Below are 25,631 nucleotides of genomic sequence, written 5' to 3' on the forward strand. Positions count from 1 at the left end.
ATGTTGCTGAAGTTCCACTCAAATGACAGGAGCTATTTCCTATATTCCCCTTGCTTGTTTAGGTAATGCTTAGAAAACACAGAGGGCCTGGTTTTACTTGGGGCCTGTCTACACAGCAAGTTACTGGAAAGCAAGCCAGAGTGTGAATCTACGGCCCAGCGAAAGCCCCAGACCATGGCTTGGCATAGTAGTCGTCAATGAGTTTTCACTCCAGGTAAGAGCTGTCAGTAGCATATGCTGCTGCATTTATCTACTTGTTAAACACACAGTCTTGGTTTTAAACATGATGGATGTTTCTTAAGAAGTGCAGCATTAACTAACTATGTAGCAAAGTAAAACTTACAGAGACCTGCCAGCTGAACTCCTGTCACAGTAGTACACTGTTCCGGAACTTTCAAAATGCTGTGACAGTGTCCCCACAGGATGTTACCGTGCGGCAACCTGACGCACTGTAGATTCATGCCCTGGCTTGCTGCACAGGAACTCGCTGCATAGACAAACCTTATAGTGTAAGAGGTCTGGGGCAGAGACCCTCTTTTTGGGCCTAGCACCACAGGGCCCTGGTCTGTGACTACGGTTTTTGGGTGCTATCACACTACAAATAATAATAATAATTCTGTTAGGAGAAGGCCTAGCTTGAATTCTGTGGGAATTGGTAGTGATGTGACAGGTGGATTTTAGCTAAAATGTCGCTGTAATTTTTACTTTGCTAGCAGTTTAAGCCTATGACATATGAGTCTACATTTAACAGTACTTTTCAAGCAGACTTTTTAACACTCTGCTTCCCACTGCAGGTGGGAAAGGCAATTACTATATGCAGCAGACATACAGAAGAAGGAGAAAGGAAAGGATGCACTTCGGGCATAGGGGTCAGGTGATCCCGATTCTACCACAGATTCCCTACGTAACCTGGGGCAAGTCACAAGGTCTGTGCCTCAGTTTCCCGATCCGTAAAAATTGAGGATGACACCACTTCTCCTACAGGGATGCTGGGAGAAGAAATCCATTCATATTTCTGTAGTGCTCAGATGCTATGTTGATGAGTGCCATAGGAAGGTCTATAAATAAATCACTATTATTTGAAGCCTGCAATAAATGGGTTTAATTTAGTCCAGTGATTAAATATGTCAGGGCAGAAGTCAATTACATCTTCTGCTCTGCCACAAAGTGGTTAGAACCACATAAGGGCTTATTTTTCCATCTATCCCCTAAGGCAATGTTTCCCAAACTTGGGACGATGCTTGTGTACGGAAAGCCTCTGGCAGGCCAGGCCGGTTTGTTTACCTGCCACATCCGCAGGTCCGAACAATCGTGGCTCCCACTGGCCCCAGTTCGCTGCTCCAGGCCAATGGGGGCTGCCGCCGCTTCCCGCAGCCAGTGGGAGCCGCGATTGGCCGGATCTGCAGACGGGGCAGGTAAACAAACCGGCCTGGCCCGCCAGGGGCTTTCCCTACACAAGCGGCGTCCCAAGTTTGGGAAACACTGCCCTAAGGGGATGGGGCATAAGGTTACACTGGTCTAAAAGCAGACGCATCCCCCAAGGTAGAGAGCATCCCACTGGTTCCGAGCTCCAGAAGAGGATTTCCAACCCGCACCAGTAGGTGTCACCGCACAGCAGTAAGAAATCTTATCATCATCGTGAGGCCTTTAGGAAGGGCACACAGATACTAGAAAGAAAAGGAATTAAAATGTAGCTACAAATCACTGTATTGTACAAATAATTAATTAACCATTTAGCACGGGCATTGCAGTGACTTCAGCAAAGAACCCAGGACACCACAGGAATTAAAAAAGGCCTTTACTTGGTTAAATATGGGATTCTCCTTTATTGGAGAATCAAAGTCTGAATAAATTATGTCTCTCTACAGGAGTGTTGCTTTATCTCAGTGCCAGCGGGCTTTGTTAACAGTCCTTTGTCATGGCCCAGTCTATCTCATGTGTGAATAATTTTGCTTGGAAAAATGCACCCACACCCACATCCATATAACTGCTAGAGCAGTTCTCTGTCAGAGATAGGCAAGGGGCTGGGAATCAGAACTCCTTTGGTATTCCTGCCTCGGCCACTCGCTCAGTGGAACATAGTACAAGTCCCCTCTCAGACCATCTGTGTATGCATGGTTTGAGCAAAGGGGAAAGCGAGAGAGAAACAGATCAGCCCAGGGAAAGTCTTATGTTCAAACATCCCCCAGCCAGGTGATTTCTGGGGAAAGGGGGAGAGTTGAGAGGAAGCAGCAGCCAGGAACCGGTCACTGCCTCTATTGAGGTAGAGCAGTGATTATGGGATGGACAACCTGGAACTTTACCGCAAGTGAAGCATTGATTTAAAAATAGACTTGTGGAAAGAGAACGTAATGAAGAGCCACATTCCCTGTTTATATACCCTCCCTCCAAGGGGCCAGAGAGAGTTTCTTCCATCTAGGTAGATCTATTTCATTTCATTGCACCTTGCAGTGGCATTAGGTTAACTTTAATACCCCTGGAGCTATTTGCTGGTATTGATTCAGAGCCTCAGCGGTCCATTCAAAATACCAGGCATGGCAGCTTACTGTGAACAATCCTGCAGGACACTGCAGGAATACAAGAGAAGAGCTTCAGGTGTTAGCCAAATTCTAACAATCCTGCAAAAATATCCATGCAGCAAAAGCAACTCTAGGTGCATGCTTCTGATTCCACAGGCACTGATTTAAGCTTACCGGGCCAGATCCTCAGTCAACATAAATTGGCATAGCTCCAATGCCTTCAATAGCACTACATGGATTTACTGCCGCTGACAATCCTGCTAACAAACCAAACCAGGGGCCAGTTTCAAGTGAAGTTGAGCCCCTTTTAATCTCTGTAGTTTCAACCGAGTTTTGCGCTGTGCTTTAGATTTTGTTCAAACACAAAAGTCAGAGTCAAGCTCAGGGGCACAAATCCCTGTGAAGTAAAATTAATGCACTTCACACCACTCTGCTGGCAATGCCCACAGGAGCCCTGAAATTGTTCTGTGCAAATGATGTTTCTTCTCTGTATAACCAGAGAAAAATGTTATGGCTTTTGGTTTTGGAAATCACTTCTGGCCCATGATAGCCACTTATCCAATATAACTCCATCTGCAGAGAGGCGTGAGCTCTAGCATTATTTCCAAACAGTTCTGTGGAGAGAGGTAATTTTTCTTCTCCTCTTAAAACAGAGCTGGCGCTTTCAAAGTGTGATAGGAAAAACTATTCCCTGCTGTATGTTATAACTGTGGCGAAGGAGCATTTTTCAGCCATCCCTTCACTATGAACGCCTGACACTGTCAAACGTATATGTATGTGTGAGAGCAAGTTATAAAAATACCCACTAATGATCCCATTACTGATATCAAAGCACAGACTGAATGAAATACCCAGAGTGTCGAGGGTGAATTTTAAAGCATGACGCATCTTTCAACCTGTGCATCTCTCCTCTTCCAAAAGGCAAAGCAGCATGAAGCAGGCTGCCTGTGTAGCATAAGAAGTGGCAGATACCTCACCTAAGAAGACATAGTGTTAATGGCTAGGGCCCTTGCCAAGCCTGAAACTTTTCAAGGAAGCCCCTCGCGATGCCAAGGCACTCATGTAGCTTTGGGGTATCATCCATCTCTTGTGTCTTTTAGTGAGTTCTGTGCAGGTGGAAGGGGTTGACAGCTCTCCTTATCTGCAGAAGAGGTAAATCCTGGACAGCAGAAAGGAGAGTGATCCCATCCACCCGCCATGTGTCAATTTGCTTTTCAAACCCAAAAGTATCCAGGGCAGCATAAGGATTTAAAATGACAGCACCCAAAATTTGACTAAGACACAGATTTCTCCCATAACAGAGCCATATGGCTATATTTATATGTGTGGCATTGGTGGATATTTTTTAACTTTACAGAAAAAATTGATTCTCCAGCATAAATTCACAGATTTTATTCTATTTTATAACAACTGCCGAATGAGCGAAGAGTCTTATACAGGAGAGCTGGAACTAATGCGGGAAACATGGTTAGGTAGGCAAATGGCCTCCATCTTTTTATCAGTCATGTCTGTGCTCTAGACAGATTTTCCGCAAGATTGGGAAGAAAACTACATCTGTACTACAAATAATGGAGACTCATCTACGAGTTAGTTGACCCCTGCTACTGTCCTGACATCAATCTATCAAGATACTTTTGTGACACACATTACCATAGTGCTTTATCGCCTTTAACGTATTTATCTTCACCACACCCCATGTGAAGCAGGGCAGTGTTACTACCACTAATTTTACAGATGGGGAACTAAGGAATGGAAATTAAGGGAAGGTCTACACTTATGATAGCATGTACAGAATCATAGAATCAGAAAAGATTAGGGTTGGAAGGGACCTTGGGAGGTCATCTACCCTGCTCAAAGGAGGACCAACACCAACTAAATCACCTGTGCATAGAGTACAGACACTGTACACCCAGCTAGCCTAGGTATACACAGCAGTGTAGGCAGTGAGGCACTGCTTAGGTGAGCAGAGCAGAGACACATCAGAACCCTAGGGCATGTACCCTACACGGTTCTCTATGAGCCCAAGCGGTGCCTCCCTCATCTACACTGCTATTTTTAGCGCTGCAGCGCCCCGAAGCCTTTCCCACCCACATTGAAAGACTCGGGTGTGGAGAAAATGCTCTGACAGGCAGTAGGGAAAGGATCCAGCAGGGTGTGGCTATACTTCATAGTGTGGACTCAGCCTGCTTTCCCTGCTGTATGTAAGCCACAAGCATAGACAAAGCCTAGGTGGCATGCCCAAGGCCACACAGGAAATCTGTGACAGAACCAGGGCCGGCTTCAGGCACCAGCGTAGGAAGCTGGTGCTTGGGGCGGCCAATTCAAAGGGGCGGCACTCCGTCCGGTATCGGGGCGGCACGTCCGGGTCTTCGGCGGGAATTCGGCAGCGGGTCCCTCATTCCCTCTCTTCCTCTTTGAGCTGCCGCCAAACTGCCGCCAAAGAGGAAGAGAGGGAGGACCCGCCGCCGAATTGCTGCCGAAGAAGCGGCGCGAATGAGCTGCCACCAGAGTGCCGCCACTCATCTTTTTTTTTTTTCCCCCACTTGGGATGGCAGAAAAGCTGGAGCCGGCCCTTTCCTTTCCTCCCCTATCTTATTGACTTAATCTAGATCTTCTTGATGTCAGTTAAAAAAAGTGGAGAAAAACAGTCAAGAGAGATCCAGTTGCCTCAGCCCAGAGGCCAGAAAAAGAGTCAATATGGTTAAATGGTAATGTCCAAGAACATTTGAGTCAAACCACTATCCTTCACGAAATGGAAATCCAACCCTAGTGAGTCCACTGAAAAGGAGCATGAATAACAGTAAGAAAAATGTGTGTCATTCAGTCCACTAGACTACTGGGTCTGGCTTCTCCATCACCCTGCACCTCATGGCAACATTTACACCAGTGCAAAGTGAGTGTGAAATGTTTCCAAACCAAAAGAGTAACATTTTAAGCTCATGTTACACGGGGGTAAATCATACATGCTGGGAGGAGAATGAGAGCCAAGGACTTCATGGTTTGGCCCTAATACTGTTTTGAGGGTTTAGTGGCACATGGTGTCTTTTCATTCTTTTGCTGAATGGAAGAATGTGCAGGGACAGTGCAGTATAGGAATATTTATGCTGTGCAGCACGCAAGAGTCCATGTTTAAATGTTCTTTGCCTCTATCCACTATCTCTTTTCAAACTTATCAAAGCCTTTTTAGACAACCAAGTGAGAAAGCCTCAGCTCAGACGGCAAGAGAGCAGCCCGTCTGAACCCAAAAGGATGGGTTGTACTGATCACTCTGCTTGATGCATAAGTTACATTACAAAATCAGCTCTGACGGTAGTTCCTGAACTGCAGCTGTCAGTGCTGTTCCTCCTGGTTCTTTGCTCCATGTCCCGCCAATTCAGGCTGCATCTGGAGAAGCTTGTCACTTTGAAAAGTCATTCCCTCTGTAACCTGATTCCAGCCATAAAGTGGCTTGAACTCATTAGGTTCTTATTGACTCTTATCAGATCTAGCAGCAATGATGAATATTTGCAGCTGCCTTCAGGGGCATATCAGCACATCTGTGAATGGTGCTAGGGTTGATAAGCTGCTGCAGTGACACAAATAAAAGGGGGACTAGTTCTGCTGGGAACAATGTGGAACTTGTAGTGTGCCAATACAGGATTGCATGCAGTGTTGCTGTAGCCATGTCAGCAGCGCTTAATTTGTGCCAGGGCCCCAACATCTCTAGACTTGGCAGTTCATAGCCCCAGCACCTCTGGGCTTGCTGCATCAGTTATGAATGTAAAAAAACTGCTTGAGCCCTGGCACCGAAGTGCTTGACCCCTGGAACCTCTTTCATTACAAATTAAGCAGTGTGTGTCGGTCCCAAGATACTAGAGAGACAAGATGGGTGAGGTATGTCTTTTATTGGACCAGCTTGTTTGTGGGAGGGACAAGCTTTTGAGCTATACAGAGCTCTTCTTCAGCTATGGGAAAGGTCCCCAAATATGTGCTAACTACTTATGCTAAACTAACTGTTCCAACATGTATTTAGCTGTGACATTCTGAGTGCCGTTCCCAGATGTGAGGAAGAGCTCTGTGTGGCTCAAACACTTGTCTCTCTCACCAACTGAAGTTGGTCCGATAAAAGATGTTACCTCACCCACCTTGTCTCTCAATACAGGATTGACATTTATCCCATCTTCCCCGCACTGTACTTCTCTCACTCCTTCTACAACAGCAGTCAAAGGAAACGTGGGCAGAACCTTCTTCATGGCATAATGTATAAAAACTTGCATTTATGCCTACAAATCAATTCTCCCCCTGCTACTCAAAATGCATGTGCAAGCACTCACTTGTGCATAACAATGTGTGCATATGTGGGCAGCTGTATGCACATAACCCAGTGCACATCTACAAATATTGCAAGTGCAATAAAAGGAGAACTTTTTAAAACATCTCTCTGGTGTCCAGACAATGATTAAAGTATAGCAGAGCTCTAATGTGCAGGCAGGGATTTCTTTCTTGAGCCTAGGAAATACATTTGCATAATCCTGCCAATTTGATACAAACCACTAAAAGCAGATTTTTTTTATTTATGAAAGATGACAGTGCTCAAGGAAGGGGAAGGAGAATACACTGGCTAATGTTAATGAGCATGTCACTGTGGTGCCTCTAATCTACAGCCAAAGACAAACTCATTTACTTTGTATCCTGAAGTTTTAATGAAGACAGACTGTGGATGCAGTTCAGCACAGGGGGACAGAGCCAATTCAATCCCCGGGTGTTGTCACATTCGCACGCTCCAAAATGTTGCTTTAATGTGAATTTAAGAGAAGTAACTTTTTACAGCAAAAATATGAATTTTATAGCACTTTTAATTCAAAGCCCTTTTTACTCTAACATGGGCACAAATTGGCTCAGAAAACAGGTCCACTTCTCAGCAGAAATGGATGCACTTAACTCAAAAAAGCCAAGCAAAGTTTTTAATGCAAATAATCTGAGCAGTAAAATTCCAACCAGTTTTGAACTTGGCTGGAATTTTCCATGTCCCTCCACCAATCAGTGTCCCACATGTTTATCGCTATCAAGACAGAACAATACTTCCAATGCACCATTCCCCAGGCTGGTTTTGATACTGCAGAAGGTTTTTAAGTGGACAAAGACAGAGCAAACAGACTATATGTTGCTTCAAACAAAGAAAACAACAATGCTCATTAAGATATACTAATTTTTAATGAATCACAGGCCTTTTTCCTGCAGGTGCAGAGGAGAGTGGAAAACAGAATCAGATGAATGAGGAAGACTGAATGAAAGCAAACTGCAAAATCTCCCAGGAGAAACTGGTAATATGTTTCATAAACTGTGGCATTATTTTTGTTGTTAAGGAAAGTTCTACTTAGGTAAGAGATTTATTTTTAAATTATACACTGCTGCTAGCCAGCAACACAACAAGCTGTCAGATAATACAGAGATAGAAAAATGCTGCTCCTGGGCAGCTAAGCAGCTAGAAAAATCAGTCTTGTATCATCCATCAGGTTCAGTGTACATGCACTGCTGCAGTAGATGCTTTTTTCCTTAATTCCCTTTTCGCCTGTCTGTATCTCTCCCTAGATTAGTACAGTCTAAAGACATGTACAGATGGGTAGGGACAATCATTAATCACTTCCTCTTTGGTGAGTATCACAGAGCTAATTGTTTCTTTGCCATCCTCTGTTGAATGCACTCTTTGGTTGTCATCGTATATGTGCATTTTAACTGGCAATATTTTACTGGCAGACCAATGGCACTTATAACATTCAACCCTCCTATCCAGATCATTGGTGTGTGGCTTGATATATTACATAGAGTTGTCAGGCGTCCGGTTTTCGACTGGAATGCCCGATTGAAAAGGAACCCTGGCGGCTCCAGTTGGCACTGCCGACCAGGCTGTTCAGTCCGGTCGGTGGCACAGCAGGGTAGGAGCTAAGGCAGGCCCCTGCTTGCTCTAGCTCCGCATGGCTCCCGGAAGCAGCCGCCAGGTCCCTGCAGCCCCTAGGCGCAGGGAGGCTCCACGCACTGCCCCCACCCTGAGTGGCGGCTCCACCGCTCCCATTGGCTGGGAACCGCAACCAACAGGAGCTTTGAGGGGCGGGGCCTCAGAGAAGGGGCAGGGCAGGGGTGTTCAGTTTTGTGCAATTAGAAAGCTGGCAACCCTAATATTACAACACAGTCATAGTCATATTTCCATACCTAAGGGTGTAGCCAGGTTGTATTATAAACCTAATTTAATCCTCGTTGCATAACCACGTGTTACTGGGCTTGATGGAAGAATCACTAGGTGAAATTTTAAGGCATGTGTTTTGCAAAAAGGTCAGATTAAATTATCACAATGGTCCCTTCCGGCCTTAGAATTTATGAAAAACTGAATTGACCTGAAATATTCCAGTTTTACTCTGGAGGCAAAAGGTAGTTTTTCTGGAAAGTTTGGTCAAATTGATTTTGAATTGCAGGCCAATAAAGATTACTCCAATTTGAAATATTGCTAGTGTCTACCATCCCTCTAGTTCAAAAATGGCTTGTTAGTACCACTTGAAACTTTCCATATAGTTAAGATAACCTTGTAAACTAGTATGGCGGCTTTAGCTGAAGAAATTAGTTGCAATTAAGCAAAAGTATTAAAATTTAATAATTATTTGCTATGGTTAAAATGCATGTGTGTCTGTCTGTCTCAGATATGTGCACACACACTTGGATCCAGTGTCATTACTTTCAAGACTGGTAGAAAAATAGTAATTTTTGTGCAAGAAGTTTTCATGAAATTTTCCATTTTTGGGCTTAAAATTTTCAAATTTTGCATTTTTCCCCATCTCTAAACTGTAAGAAATACTTTGCATTTCAATAGCGTCTTCCGTCCAATTATCTCCATGTGATCTGATGATTTCTTAAAAAGTGATGCCTCAACTCCCACATTACAGATGGAGAACTTGGGGCAAGCAAAGTTTTTGATACAATCTCCCAACAGTATTCTTGCCAGCAAGTTAAAGAAGACTGGATTGGATGAATGGACTATAAGGTGGATAGAAAGCTGGCTAGATCATCAGGCTCAACGGGTAGTGATCAATGGCTCAATGTCTCATTGACAGCTGGTATCAAGCGGAGTGCCGGGCCAGTTTTGTTCAACATCTTCATTAATGATCTGGAGGATGGCATGGATTGCACTGTGCGCAAGTTCACAGATGACACTAAACTGAGGGGAGAGGTAGATATGCTGGAGGATAGGGACGGGGTCCAGAGTGACCTAAACAAATTGGAGGATTGGGCCAAAAGAAATCAGATGACGTTCAACAAAGACAAGTGCAGAGTCCTGCACTTAGGACGGAAGAATCCCATGCACTGCTACAGGCTGCAGAAAAGGACCTAGGGATTATAGTGGACGAGAAGCTGGATATGAGTCAACAGTGTGCCTTTGTTGCCAAGAAGGTTAATGGCATATTGGACTGCATTAGTAGGAGCACTGCCAGCAGATCGAGGAAAGTGATTATTCCTCTCTACTCAGCACTAGTGAGGCCACATCTGGAGAACTGCATCCAGTTTTGGGGCCCCCACTACAAAAAGGATGTGGACAAATTGGAGAGAGTCTAGCAGAGGGCAATGATTAGGGGGCTGAGGCACATGATTTATGAGGAATGGCTGAGGGAACTGAGCTTATTTAGTCTGCAGAAGAGAAGTGTGAGGGGGGATTTGATAGCAGCCTTCAACTACCTGAAGGGGGGGGGTTCCAAAGAGGATGGAGCTCGGCTGTTCTCAGGGGTGGCAGATGACAGAACAAAGAGCAATGGTCTCAAATTGCAGTGGGGGAGGTCTCGGTTGGATATTAGGAAAAACTATTTCACTAGGAGGGTGGTGAAGCACTGGAATGCGTTACCTAGGGAAGTGGTGGAATCTCCATCCTTAGAGGTTTTTAAGGTCAGGCTTGACAAAGCCCTGGCTGGGATGATTTCGTTGGGGTTGGTCCTGCTTTGAGCAGGGGTTGGACTAGGTGACCTCTTGAGGTCTCTTCCAACCCTGATATTCTATGATTCCAAGTAGCTCTGAAAGGATTTGAGTGTCAGTGTCAGAGCCCAGGCAGAGAACCAGGCAACGTTTCTTTGCTGAAACACAAGACAATCCTTCCTGCCACGAGTCATCTGCCTGTATTGCACTGCATCATTTCCTTTTGACATAAATACTGTCTATAAGCCAAAAAAGAATTCTTGTTTGTCAAAATCATTTAAGAGGACTTGTGCCTCTACTTTTCCCGACCCCCTCCACATATTGTAAAATAACAGATTTCTCTCTTTGTGCGTCACCATCTGTAGACTCAACCATAGGAATTTGGCACCACTTAGGTCTCAATTCAGCCAAGCACTTAAGCACATATTTCGGTCCCAATGTTTTTCCCCCGGTTACATCCAATTTTATCCATAATAATTATTTAGAAAAAAAGGGGGGGGGGCGGGGGGGGACTAGTCCCAACAAAGAAGGAACCAATCCTGCAATTTTCTGTGAACATTTTGTTAATGACTGATGTTTCTCTGACCTTGCCATTTTCATCTGGAACCAGAAGATGAAATCCCTGTAGGGTGTAAAAATCACCTTTCATGCCATTTCTGGGCCACGCGATTCCACCTGAATTCTCCAGGCTGAACATCACACCCTTCAGAGAATCAGCCAATCCTGGCAAAAGCCAAGAATGGAATATAAACCTGACATCTTCCTGCGACCTCCTCCAATACATGGATTGTAACTCTCTGCCCTCTATTTTACTGAGCATGGATATTACAAAGAACACCCCCGCCCCCTAGTGTTAATTTAATAGCAAGTATCCCTCTTGCAGTGCAAAATAAGTGACCCACAAGGGTCTGATGTTACAGCCTCCCTTCCCCCCTCACCTCCCATGCACATATTATTCATTACAATTACACATCACTTTAAATAAGAGGCCCAATTTATAACGACTTTGGCACCATTTAATGGGAGATTTTCACAGTAGGCGATAAAACAACGTATGTCGTGAAGTCTCAGATGATTTTGCAGCCGGAACTTACTCTTGCTAGGGGGTCCCATACATTTTGTATCCCACATCAGGGAAAGGTACTTAAAACGAGCTTCAGAGGAAAGATTTTCCTAAACTAGAAACCGCAAGTAAATTAATTCAATTGCACTATTATTTTCAATTTGCAGGGTCCCCCTCTGCTTATTCCAGGCCAGGAGCTGAGACTGTAATACATTTATTTGTGCCTGCTCATGCAAACCTGAGTCTGTGCTTCTGGCTGCCTCCTTGCATGCATAAACAGATGCACCTGCAAATAGCACAGGTTGTTTTGTGTGAGGCCTGTTGAAAATCTGGCTGGAGCTGTAACTGATAGTTAGAAGCTGCATCAGGAAATGTCAGAAGTATAGCCTCAGTGCACTGCCAGCTAGGGACAGGCCCAAGCAACTGAGTACATATCCAGCACTGGACCCAAACTAACCCAATATTTCATCCCACAGTTGGGGACACTCTCACCATAGACCTGGGGCCTAGCCATAAAGTTCCAGTGTCATTCTGGATCCCAATTCCCCCTAGATTTGGGGATGTTCAGATCAGAGGGCTAGTTTGGATCCCCCTCTAGTAGTTCTCTGGGTCTGGATGTGCACACACTGTGCATAGCACTTAGGGGGCCATCGCTCATTGTGCAGATATAACAATCTGTCACTAATTCGGTACGTCACATTAGCAGCCTCAAGGGGGAGGAGGTGTTCCTCCAATGCAATGACTTTTGATTTCACTTACGACCCATCTCAGTTTTCAATATTCTAGGCCAAATTCTGCTATTTAGATACATGCATTCAGCTTCCAGAAAGAAGGGAAGCAGGCTACTTAAAGAGACAGACTGGCCTGTTCCTGTGTGATGAAGAAGGGTCTTCAGTCTGTAATCCTTGGTTGGCAGACGGAAAGGGACTAGGCTGGGACTGTGGACATCTGAGAGTTCTCCCAACTCTGACCTTGGATAAGTCACTTCCCTCTGGGCCTCAGTTTCATTATCCATAAAATGAAGATAAAGACATCGCCTTTGTAAAGTGCTTTGAGGTCTATGGGCCAAAAAAGCTAAGCAACAGCTGGGTACTATTATTATTGTAACACTTACTTTGCTTTGGAAAGTCGGTGTGAGTGTGGGGGGGGGGGAGAAGAACCAGCTTTGGGATCTGATGGAAGCTTTGACACTGGGCAAGCTTGGGGATTAGAATCTGGGAGTTCCTGGCTCCCAGCCTGATGCTCAGTTCACAAGACTACACGGCCACTCGTAAATGTGGACTGATTGACACCTCTGTGTCCCTCTCTGATTTTTACTCTTAATGCTAACAAAAATTAATTGCATTTTTTTTCCCATTCTTAGCACATCATCTTACTCACAAAATTAGATTAGGTAGCTCTAAACTAAACTGCATGTTACCTAGGATACATAATGATTTTGGTAAATCAACCTTTGCCTTTTGCAACAGGCTCTTCACTTATTACGCAAAGGCATACCACTGTTTTTCTTGGGAATATACGTCTGGGTCTCTGTAATAGAATCTCTTTGTGTGAGAGGAATGCTTTTCCAACAGCCTCCCTACAGCACTTACTCGAAGCTGACCATACTTCTAGTTCTGAAAACCCCCCAGGATTCAGTGCATCTTGGAGTTCACTCACAATAGCCTGCAGGTTGGTTCACAAATGGCTGATCATTGACTCAATCCCTGACAATTCCACCTGAAAACGGAACCTCCCATGAGTCTCCCATTTCTAAATTCTTTGGGTCAAGTCCTGCTACCTCTCTTTTTATTTCAGTCCTGGCTAGAGGCCTGTACCAGGATTCGGGCCCTCGGCGCTGTGCTAACTCACACTAAGACACAGTTGGTGTTTACAATCTAAACAGACTAGACAAAGGATGGGGGAAGAAAGATGAAGTAACTTGCCCAGGATCTGACAAAACAGGGAACAGAACCTGGGCTCTACCCAACTCACAGTCATGGGCAAACTTTTTAGCCCAAGGACCACATTGGGGTTGTGAAACTATATGGAGGGCCAGGTAGGGAAGGCTGTGCCTCCCCAAACAGCCTGGCCCCCATCCCCTCCCACTTCCTGCCCCCTGACTGCCCCCCTCAGAACCCTGGAATCATACAACCCCCCTGCTCCCTGTCCCGACTGCCCTGACCCCTATCCACACCCACACCCCCTGACAGGCCCCCTGGGACTCCCACCCCCTATCCAACGCCCCCCGTTCCCTGTCCCCGACTGCCCCTCCTCAGAACCTCCTCCCCATCCAACCGCCCCCTGGTTCCTGTCCTCTGACTGCCCCCGGGACCTCCTGCCCTTTATCCAACCCCCTTGTCCCCCAGCTCCCCACTCCCTTACCATGCCACTCAGAGCAGCAGGACTGGCTTATTGGAAAGCCTGGGAGGTGGGTGGGTGCAAGCCACGCGTGGCATACCTGCAGGGGAAGGGGGACAGCAGGGGAGGGGCCGGGGGTTAGCCTCCCTGGCCGGGAACTCAAGGGTTGGGCAGGATGGTCCTGTGGGCCCACCTCTGGTCTAACACCTTATCCACTAGACCAGTGTTTCCCAAACTTGGGACTCCGCTTGTGCAGGGAAAGCCCCTGGCAGGCCGGGCCGGTTTCTTTACCTGCCCCATCTGCAGGTTTGGCCAATCGTGGCTCCCACTGGCCACGGTTTGCTGCTCGAGGCCAATGGGAGCTGCTGGAAGCAGTGCAGGCTGAGGGATGTACTGGCCGCCGCTTCCAGCAGCAACCTTTGGCCTGGAGCAGCTAACCGCGGCAAGTGGGAGCTGCAATCGGCCGGACCTGCGGATGCGGCAGGTAAACAAACCGGCCCGGCTCGCCAGGGGCTTTCCCTACACAAGCGGCGTCCCAAGTTTGGGAAACATTGCACTAAACTACAGCTTTTACTCTATTTTCATTTAGTCTCTGTTCAGGCAAAATTCTTATTTAAGCCAGTGAGTTTTCTCCGAGTAATGACTGAATAAAGATTTCAGGATTTGGTCCAGGGTGGATTTGATTTAAATCAGCAGTCAGGAAGACTTGATTTAATCGTGGTTTTCTATATAAAAGTGCATTCTTGCTGGTTGTTATAACATTAATACATAATATTCACAACTCAGAGAGAGATTTAGGTTTCATTTTTAGAAGGTACACAGTATACATTTTTAAACACTGATTTATTTTGAAAACTTTTCAAATTAGCTATATCAGAAAATGAATGCTTATTTGGTTATTTCATTTACCAAAGGTAATTGAAGCAGATATTTATGAAGTCATTGAAAGGTGAATTATCTCCAGTTCAACAGGCTAATCATTAATATTTGGAGGATTTTCTTGGAGGAGAACATCACCAGACAGACATTTAAATTGTTTTATTTAACTAAAGCAACAACGTTATGTATTCTGGATTTTTTCTTCAACAGCAAACATAATATTTTAACAAAACAAGCATATGTCCCTCGAGTCTCACATTTATCTCCAGACTTCTTCTTGTCCAGATCTATTCCGCCTCCAACAATCTTCTATTCATTGAACGTTTTGAAACTTTGCACTTTTAGAAAGAGGTACGGGATTGACTCTGTGTACACAGATTTGCAGAGGGACAATAGAGTTGAGGTCTGTTATTTCTTACCTCTATATATTATTTATTTATTTAAAAACATTTTTGCTGTTAACAAGCATGTTACCTCTGGAGACACAAATCCAGTTTGAGAACTGCAAAACTAAGCATCTCCGATGGTATCTTCTAGACTGAGCACTGAGTCCCATTGGGTAGATAGAAAGATTAACCTAAATAATCTATACAGAAACCTGTGGAACCCCATAAAATTGGGTCCCTAATCCATGAACTATTGGAACTCATTTACAAAACTTTTCTTAACAATTACATGAATATATTGTCTTATACTATAGAATTAGAATTTATAATCCCTATTCCATGATGAGATATCTTTGAGCTCATAATGTATCTTAATTAAAACTATCTTTAGATAGTTTTTTCCCTCAAAAAGCATTTTATCAAAAAAATCCAATTTAAATTAAAAAATCAGATTTTTTAAAAATCGCTGATTTTTATCCACCCTGATTTGGCATTATGATTCTACAGTGTCCATTGACTACACATTAGCAACACAATAAGCTGGTTGCAGCTAAATTGAAACACCCTGGAGAAACATTACCAATAAAGAGTTGTGTCATCTACTTCTAAGCAAGTACTCTCCTGGCTACACACGTCGCTAACACAATCATAGCATTAGTTCAAATCTCACTCCTGACATAGAGGGAGTTCACAATGATCCGACTCCAATTAACATTGTGTTCCAAGAGCTGATGTCAATTCAAACAGCCTTCCATTCATAGCAGAGGCACTTCACGCAGCCCTGAATGCGAAAACCTGCTATGCCAGTGGTATGGCCCATGTAGACAAGCAGTGCACTATCTTCTCATAGCCAAGGCAGTCTTACCAGTACCTCTCTCCCCCCTGGTGCATGGTAACCCAAAGTGGACGGGGTACTGCATGTCTGTGCATAGCAATCTTTCATCTTACCCACAGGGCAAAGTAGGCCCAGACATGTTAGAGCACATTTTAGAAATAGAGGATTATTGAATTTGCCACATCCGTCTTAATGTTGACTTTGCTAAAGTACTACTTTGTTGAGGACACGTAGCTATTAGCAAGAAAACTGATCAGTAGCAGCCCCTTATCCATGTTCCATTGTTTTTTACTTACTAATATGGTTGATCAACCAGTTAGTCATGACCCACACAGAAAAGGGCATTTCCCTCCCTTAGGACATAACAGCTCTGAAAAGCAGTTGCTGTCTTTATCGACTAAATGGGGGGGAGTGGGGGGGGGGGCAGAATCACAGCTAACACAGTTTCAAGGCTCTCCCTGAGAGCAATGAATCAAAATGCAGGAGCAGACTGTAGGCATCTGGTGATAATCTGGTTGTCATCAATGGAGCTACGTTGATTTATATCAGCGAGGGATCTAACCTTCTACCTCTTTTCCTTCAACGCTTTCTTGTGCATATGCTCACCTAACTGAGCCAAATTAAGCTTTATATTTCAGAGTATAAACTAATTAATCAACACAGGGTTCTAGAAGTCGTCCCACCTCATCATGTGCCAGATGGAACAACTGGCCTGTTGCATTGTGAGAGGATTTTTTGCCTTCCTCCGAAGAATTAGGAACAGGTTACTGGCAAAGGGAACAGCCCAACAGCGACATTATCACTGCAATGAGAATTGCTTTGCTCTGCACTTATTGCGATGCGAAGGCTGAAATAAGTGAAGGGTGCTGTAGGATGGTGACAGCTACACAACAGTCAGTCTTAGCCACAAAAGCTATTTAGGAATTAAGAACAGAACAGACTCTAGTGGGTGCAAGTAAGGTCATGAGCAGGGCTGCAGAAGGATTGCTCTGTAGAAGGCCAGCTTTTGTTTAGGATCAGGCTCATTTTCCCTGGAATGCTGCAACAGCAGCACAGTGACAATAAAGATACTGTTGGCTCCTTCCAGCTATTTTTCATAGCATCCCTTTACACCCTTTATTCCTCCTCCCCTTATCAAAACACGTGCATACAGCCATCTGTAATATTTCTACATATAAAAGGCACTTATTGTTTGAGAGGCCCCCAAAATATAATCTGTCCTAAAAATAAAAATGTCCTCCTGTAAGATAGTTTATATAATGTAGCATCAAGCAAAATAGCTCCTCTTAATCCTGTGATGCTAGGAGCATGGGGAATGGACTAGATGATCTAATGCATCTTTTTCATCTCTAAATTTCTGTGATTCCATTATCTCTGTTTCAAATCCCTTGCAAACCCAATTTACGAGAGAGAGAGAGAAAGAAAGTGATCACTGTCAGTGTGGTTAGCAAATGAGAGAGAGGTCTGCAACATCACAGAACTTAATTTGAATAAAATATAAAAAAGGACAGAAATCCTAAAGTGAATAAATAATAATAATCAGATCTGTCAGCGGCTGGGCAGCTCTGATCCAAAACCATTTTATTTCAGAAGCTAAAAGCTATTATAGATCTCAGAGGAAACAGGATTTTCAGGGCAGACATAGAATACTGTGTGTTCTAACATCAAAGACATTGACATTTGATTTTTTAAAAAGGTTAATACAACTTACCGTACTCAGTAGGTGCAACAAACAGCACTTTATGCTTGTAACATATACCTAAACTTTGAAAATCTAGAACTAATAGCAATATGACAGATATTTGGATAAGGAAGCAATGCTAGACCCCTGAAATTTATTAATCTCAACTCTACCTTGATACTATATGGGGTCACTTTGTAGGCTGCAGCCACTAGGGCGAGACAGTTACATCTGCTCCAGCTGGCATGGAAAGGACATTCCATCCAGCGGAGGGTAGTGACAGAGCATATTATATAGATACTTTGCACATCTCAGAGGGTCTCAAAGCACAAACCTGATAACCCTCCTATGGGGTGGGTGTCCTGAGAATTATCCCCGTTTGTGTATTAGGTAAATGAGCCAAGCTGAGGTCATAGGACCTGATTAAACAAAGTTGGTGGCAGAGATAGGATTAGATCCCAGCAGTCTCAACTTCTAGTCCTCTGCTCTGCCCTGGAATCTTCACAAAACTGGGAGTCAGGAGGTCCTGCAGTCTAATCCTGGCCCTACCTCTGACTCATTCTTTAGCCTTGGGCAAGCACCTCCCCCTTCTGAGCCTCAGTTTCACCATCTATAAAATGGAGCTACTACTATTTACCCAGCTACCTCACAACAATGCTGTAAAAGACTGAATAGTTAGCTAGGCCCCAATCTTGCAAACATCTCATTGTGTGCATACCTTTCCTCATGAAAGGAGTACCGCTGAAGTTAATGGGACTGCTCACATCAGCGCCTGGGGTCCTGGCTGCCAGCCGCTGTGCCCACCACCAGCCCCTGCAGCCAATTGCCACGACCAGGGACTCCGCCGCCCATTGCCAGCCCCTGCGGCCCACCACCGTGCCCGGGGTCTCCACTGCCCGCCGCTGCACACGGAGCAGCAGTTGGAATCCTGGGCTCTGGGGGGCAGCAGAGTTTAGTCGTTAACCGTTAAGCAAAACTGATAAGACTGATGCTTATCAGTTAACCAGTTAGACTTTTACATTCCTAGCCTAAATTTTGTGCTGGAGTGGCCTCCTATATGGAAGCGAATTTCACCAGGCATCCATAACCCTGCAAGGTCTGCATTTAGGGAAGTCTGTCTATTGACTTCTATGGACTTTGGATCAGACACACAGTATTCTGAACACGGAATGCATCAAACAATAAATTGATACACTTTATGGAAATAGCCTATGGAATGAAGGCCCCAGTTCATCAGCGCATTTAAGCAATGCTTCAGTCCATCCCGGTTCAGCAAAGCACTTAAGCACAAGCTTAATTCAGACACATGCTTAAGAGCTTTGCTAATTTGCAATGAAACAAATACAATTCTAGCAGACATTTAATGGGGTTCCAGAAAAATAAACAAACTTTCTATGGAAAGTAATCCAGCGTAGAGAGAGTTGAACAGAGAATTACATCACTGCTTGTATCTATAACTATATTGCTATGAGACAGTCTAAAATATCCCACAGAAGGGTTACTATTCTTTATTGAATGCTACAGTATTTTTTCATAAGGGACTACACTTAGGCTAAGATCCTGCAAGTACTTCTTCTATTTAAACCACTGGGGCTCTGCATGGATGCAGAGAATCTGCCCGCATGGAACAACTTGCAGGATCAGGGCCTGAATCTTATTGTGGCCATTGAATTATAATCGTATCTTACCTTCCAGAGAGGGGGACAACATGCCTGGGGGGGAGACCAGGGAGACAAAGTGTGCTTGTCTTCACATGGTAACTTAGAACTGTAATTGCTACTGCAGGAAATTTTGAAACAGTCCATTTCCTCTCACTCTTCAGCGATTACTTTGAAAAAGTAAAAAGCATTGCTGGAATAAGCTGGGGTTCTTTTATGTGGCCAGATGATTATCTTGCATTACACAGAACAAATTACATAACAGCTTACTAAAGGGTGCAGAATAGCTCACTAGTTACATCTCCCTGTGAACCCAAGAAGCATGTTTAGATGGTGGCTAGCTCTACTTGGGGGGGGGGACCACCTAGGTAACTAGAGACAAGAACTGGCACAGCTGCCACCACTTATGGATCTATCTTTCCACTGATGTGCTGTAACCAGTGAAGTGGGTTTCACTCCCATCAATATTAGAAGAAGCAACACATGCAGGTCCAGACCCTCAGCTTGTGTAAAAAGGTTGAAGCTACACTGGTTTACACCAAATGGGGATTTGACCCATCAGGTGAAATTCATCCCTGTGCAAGACCAGGACAAGACCTAGGCACAACTTAAACCCTACTATGAGTGCTTTAGCAGTGAATATGCTGATGCACAGGGGTGAATTTCACATCATGGGCTAGATTCAATCAAATGCAGCCTAGCTTTAAGAGGTGCAACTCCCATGGGAAATCTTGGGCCCAATTCAGTGCTCCTCTTGTGCATCAGGCAACCTGCCTCACCTCCTTCAAATCCCTTCTTACAACACACATGAGCCCACAAAGACTTTCAACGAGGGCCACTGGACAATTCCTCTGCTCTCTCAAACTCTGGTCAACAGCTCATGTTTTAAGTTGTGTCTTTAGCATGAGAAACTCTTTAGGGACCACTTCTTCCTCCAAACACACTGACAGCAGCAACAGTGAGCGATCATCATTCTTAGGGTAAATATGTAGGCTCTCAACTCAGAACACCTTAGTGTTAAGGGGCCTGAACATCAGCGGGTATAAATTGGGGTTGCTCCACTGACTTACAGGAAGATTTTCCAAAACACCTAAGGAATGCAGGAGCATCAATAAGTCCCAATTATCTTCAATCAATGCTCCTAAATAACATAGCAGCTTTTGAAAGTCTTCCCCTAAGTCACTGATTTACACCAGCTGAAGATCTTACTCAGTACCTTTGGCTTTTAAAAAGTAATCATTAGGTTTCACTTGCTCTTCATACTGTCCTCACACCTGGATGATGGGACGATTATCAAAACTCCCTCACAGGTTTCCACCATGCAATGTTCCCTCTGGAACGTATTAAAAATTAGAGAAGAAAATTATTTAAGTGAATTCAGCACTGGTGGCTGAAAGATGCAGTTTGGTAGCCATGGAAGTTGCATTAGCACAAGCCATAAAAAGGGACATTTCATTCTATATAAGACAGTGGTGGGCAGCCTACATCCCCGCGGCCCGCGCCGCTTCCTGCAACTCCCATTGGCCAGGAGCAACTGTGCAAATGTAAACCAACTGTCTGGCAGCCCGCCAGCAGATTACCCTGACGAGCCGCGTGTGGCCTGCGGGCCGCAGGTTGCCCAACACTGATATAAGGTCATACAATTTCTGACATTTCTTTCTTATTAATATCAACTGCTCTTACCACAAGAAGGGAAACAAACAAACAAGGCCAAAAACCACAGTGAACTTTTGCTCTTCCAAAAGTTTCAGCAGACTTGCAGCTAGACACAGCATGCGTGTTGTTCCCCGTCTCAGGAGACCAGGAGGGAGCCTGAGGCACACATTTTTACTGCTGACAGTTTGCATGGGGCCAAACCCTGAGTTCTTGATAAATTTTTTCACAGACTTTAGGAATACAGAAATTGCCAGACTGCATCTAGCCAAGTATCCTGTATGACAGTGGCCAGGACCAAAGGAAGTTTCAGAGGAAGGTGTAAGAACCCCACAATAGCAGATGTGGGGGCAGCTGATCCATATAAGACATCCACTCTCTTTCTGAATCTTGCTAAATCCTTCGCCTCCATGATTTTCAAGAGTTCCGTGGTCCAATTACACATCGTGTAAAAAGATATTTCTCTTATCTGTACTAAATTTGCCCCCCTTTTAATTTAATTTACTGTCTCCTTGTTTTTGTAGTGAGAGACAGGGAAACCAGAATCCTTTGATCTACCTTCTCTATTCCATTCATTATTTTATCATGTTCCCTTTTACTCATCTCTTGTCTATAGTAAACAATCCCAGGCTTTCCAATGGCTCAAAACTAAACCAATTTCCATGAGTCCCATGAGCCAATGGGAGGTTAGCAATCAGTAAATAAGTGAGCTAAGATTTGGCCCATGGTAGATTGAAGGTTAATGCTCCTCTTGAAACAATGACTAGGATTGGCCTCATTTCTTCCTCTCCCGTGAGGGCCGCAACAGATCAGAGTGCACAAGACCCAGAAAACCCCTGAACATGGAGAAAAATCACTGACTTGTGAGCTAAAGGATGGAAAGAATTTGCAAAGCCAGCTACTCAGCCTTGTTGCTGAAATGGAACGACACATTGCTATGGTCTCTGGGGCTAAAGAGCAATCAGTTCATTAACTCACTGCATCAGGTCCCCAGTTCACATCCTATGTTCACACACAGGCTTTGCCGGCTGTTTGTTTTAACAATCTAGTATTTTCCACAGTTAAATGTAATGCAATTGTATGGATGCTAACCCACGGATACAGCCTTGCTGACCATACACAGACCTAGACAGATCTTTTTTTCTAAGACAGGCTTCTATGCTACTTCCCACTACAGGAGAGGGACGAGCAAACAAACAATTACATTAATCATCCATGTCTTTAAAAAAGATTGAACTCCTGCTAATTATTCATTTGCCAAGCTACCCTCAAGGCCAGTCAGATCTGTTAGGACGACGTACCATTTGGTAGCATTCAAAGTTCTCAGTGTTTCCCATCTTATCCCCTTAAGTTGTATCAAGTTTGCCCAAAGTAGAAATTGTTCACCCATTTTATTTATAGTTGACAAATCCCTGAGATCTCTAACATAACTCATTCCGGCACCACCATATTATTTGCATGAAACATCAATTTTTTCCCCAAAACTTCATACGCACGGAGAGAATCCCATAACCCCCCCCACACACACCAAATTGCATCAACTGCTCCTACATTTACTGACTATTTTAAATTTAACCCTTTTAAGGGGATGCCCAGTAGTTTCTAATGAATATTTTTTGCTGGACAAGACAACGATTTAGGTGTGTAATAGAATTCAACACACCCTGGTTGGACGATTCCATCATTTTCTACGCGTATACCTTCTGAAGTCGCTGTGCGAACCTCGAATGGAGCTATGCCATCGAAGGATCTAGCCCATTGACTTGATCAGCAGGTCTCACCCCTGTAATCTGATTTCAAGAGCTATCTAGAGTACACGTGTTTGGTCCGTTTCCTGTTATTTGCCCCGAACAAGAAATGATACACATTCCACTGAACTTCTAATGGTGACCTCAAAGGACTGTTTTGACTTGGCCTTAAATTCCCTCTCGCTCACGTGGGGAGAAATCAACTCTCTACCTGTAATTAACTCTCTTGCCAGCTTTATTTTGACATATAATATTAATTGCTTTCAGTCTAGATCAGCTAATTAGCAAAGAGAACGAATCACCAAGTTGCCCACTTTCCAGTGAGGATGTTCCATTTAATTAACTCATTTGTCAGGGGCATCACTGTTAACTAGGCTTCAGCAGCAGATGAACACGTATTGTGAGAGATTCAAATGAGGAACCTTAACAGGGGCTGTTTAGCTTTTCCCTCAGAAGACCGTTAGCCACTATTAGTCAGATTTATGCTTCAGGCCAAACTGTCACAGTAGGAGAAGGGGAGGGTGAACAACGAGTTGCCATTGCCTGCTACAACCTGCATTTGGATGCACGAACCAGATATTTAGATGCCTATGTGTACAGCTGTCAGGTTTTGTATTTGAAAGTGCTTATTTGCATGCGCAAATGCATTGATTTTGTGGCTGCATCAGATGGCATTTGCATTCTTGTGTCTGGAGTAACAGGTGCATGCGTGAGTGTGAGCATGGACACACACAGACACACACACACATCCTTTCTGCAGGTGCACTAGATGCATCATACGTTTTTGTAGGAGTACACAAGGTTTTGCTGGCACATTGGGAATGCTCACGCATTCTGTGGGTACAAGGGCACGTGTGCATTTCTCCAGGCACACCCACTGTCCCCACTTTGGGTTTATACTGAACCATTTAGCAAATCCGGGGCCAAATTGCGCCATCTGGTCCAACTGTCGATGTAAGTCACCTCATTTCCCATAAAGACCCATTTCTGTTGAAAAAAAACACATCCCTCCAAAGAGATGGTGGATCACAGCTGGTTTGATGGCCTCCCTGCCCCATACAGTCCAGTGCTCTGTGAAGACTGGTAAGTACGTTGGGTACATTTATTCTGCCTTCCCAACTTCCCTGTGAAATTGGGCACGTGCCACTTTTTAGTGCCAGGCTTCCAATTCTGGCACATCAGGGAATGACATCAAATATGGATTGTCATTATAAGACTCCAGCAAGCTGGAGTGCCCAGTTTGTGACGTAGGTTAAAACTGTGTTAACGCCCTGGTGACCACAGTTTAGTTTCCCATTTATTCAAGGCCATCTCAAAACCATTTAGACAGTCTATTGAGGCCTAAATGTGACTGCCTACGTAAAGAGATTATTAGGCCTAACATGGCTCGGGAAGCATTTGAAAGCTTCATTTACTGCTTACATGAATCTCTCTTTACAACCACAATAATCTTATGGTACTATGCACCACAAATTCATAACACAATTATCCCACAGATTCTATGGGATGCACTTACGAACACTGACAAAGCAAGCAGCTCTTTTATGCAAAGCAACATATATCAACACAGATCCAATTTCAACCTCCTTAATGATAGCCAGTAACACAGGCATTGAGGGTGAGTTATAGACAAAGGTCTAGCACAACACACTGCAAGCCAAACAAAAGCTGGGTTTTAATCCTGTCTGAAACGCAGACACAATGTGCAATTTTGGGCAAATGACTCAATCTTCCATCCATTAGTTACCATGAGGTTTCTGTGCACTGCACCAACATAAAGACCCAATTAGAGTGTACCCATTCCACTACAGGCAGCGATCCGCCCAGCTCTCCCAAGGTAAGCTGGGCTGGCTTGGGTCAGTACTTGGGCAGGGAGTCTCAAAGGAATGAAGAGATGCTATGGGAAGTGGTGCTAATGACTTTGTAAGGGGACATTCTTCCCTACAAATTAGAATTGGCCCAGAATAGTGCTATGACAAATGGTGTTGCTAGGGTTATCATTCAGAGAGCATGTCAACCATAGTCCTTTCAACTCACGGTCACTAAAGATCCCGTGCATCTCTTTGTAAGCATTGGGGGTTAACCCCAGGCGTCTGGACAAGTTCCAGTGCAGAAACATTTTGCCTCACCAAGTCTCTGTGTTGTTTTAACTGGATTCTGCATCCTTTTTCAGTTCCTTTTACAGTTGTGTGGTGTTGCTGCAATCTTAGAGATGGTAGTGATGCATACTAAATCCTAGGACAGACATCTATCAAACAGCTGCTGTAAGATGTGATCCCTCTACACTCCTTACCTACCTGAGGCAGGGATCAGAGGTTTTATTCGTTTAGTGCTTTGAGATGCTCGAAAGTTGCTGGAAAGTGCACATTTTAACTTACCCAGCTTTACACCAATAGAGGCATGGAAAAGGGCAAGAGGCTTGTCCGAAGCCTCTGTGTGAGTGAGTGAGAAAGACAGACAGACACAGACTGACTGCCTGGTCTGTTGTGTTTTATACACCACTAAGACTGGTCATAAAAGCCTTTCAGGACATTTACTATTCAGTGAAACTCAAGAGGCGAGATTCTCTGTTGAGTCCTGGGCTATGCCAGTGGTTCATGGTCTCCTAGGGACCATGTACCAGCCGAGGACTGCTGGAGCAGATCACTTTCTGGCCACTCTGCCTTCACGTCCCAACACATTCCCTCTGCACAGTCTGAGTGGTGCAAAGGGAGTGGGACAGATCAGACAGTCCGCCCCAATTGTTTGTAAGCCAACCACAGTACAATGCCCAAGTGCATTGGTTCTCAACCTGGAGTATGTATACCCCTGGGGGTACTCAGAGGTCTTCCAGGGGCTACTTCAACTCATCTAGATATTGGCCTAGTTTTACAACAGGTTACATACAAAGCACCAGCAAAGTCAGTACAAACTAAAATTCCATAGACAATTATTTGT

At 44.4% G+C, this 25,631-nt stretch overlaps 1 protein-coding gene across 2 annotated transcripts in view; it reads right to left on the reverse strand.

Moving 5' to 3' along the window:
* PLCH2 (phospholipase C eta 2) overlaps positions 1-25,631 on the reverse strand; it is a 303,870-nt gene that overhangs the window by 256,380 nt on the left and 21,859 nt on the right. The window lies entirely within an intron of this gene.

Source organism: Mauremys reevesii, linkage group 21 (genome assembly GCF_016161935.1).
Source record: "Mauremys reevesii isolate NIE-2019 linkage group 21, ASM1616193v1, whole genome shotgun sequence".
NCBI lineage: Eukaryota > Metazoa > Chordata > Testudines > Geoemydidae > Mauremys > Mauremys reevesii.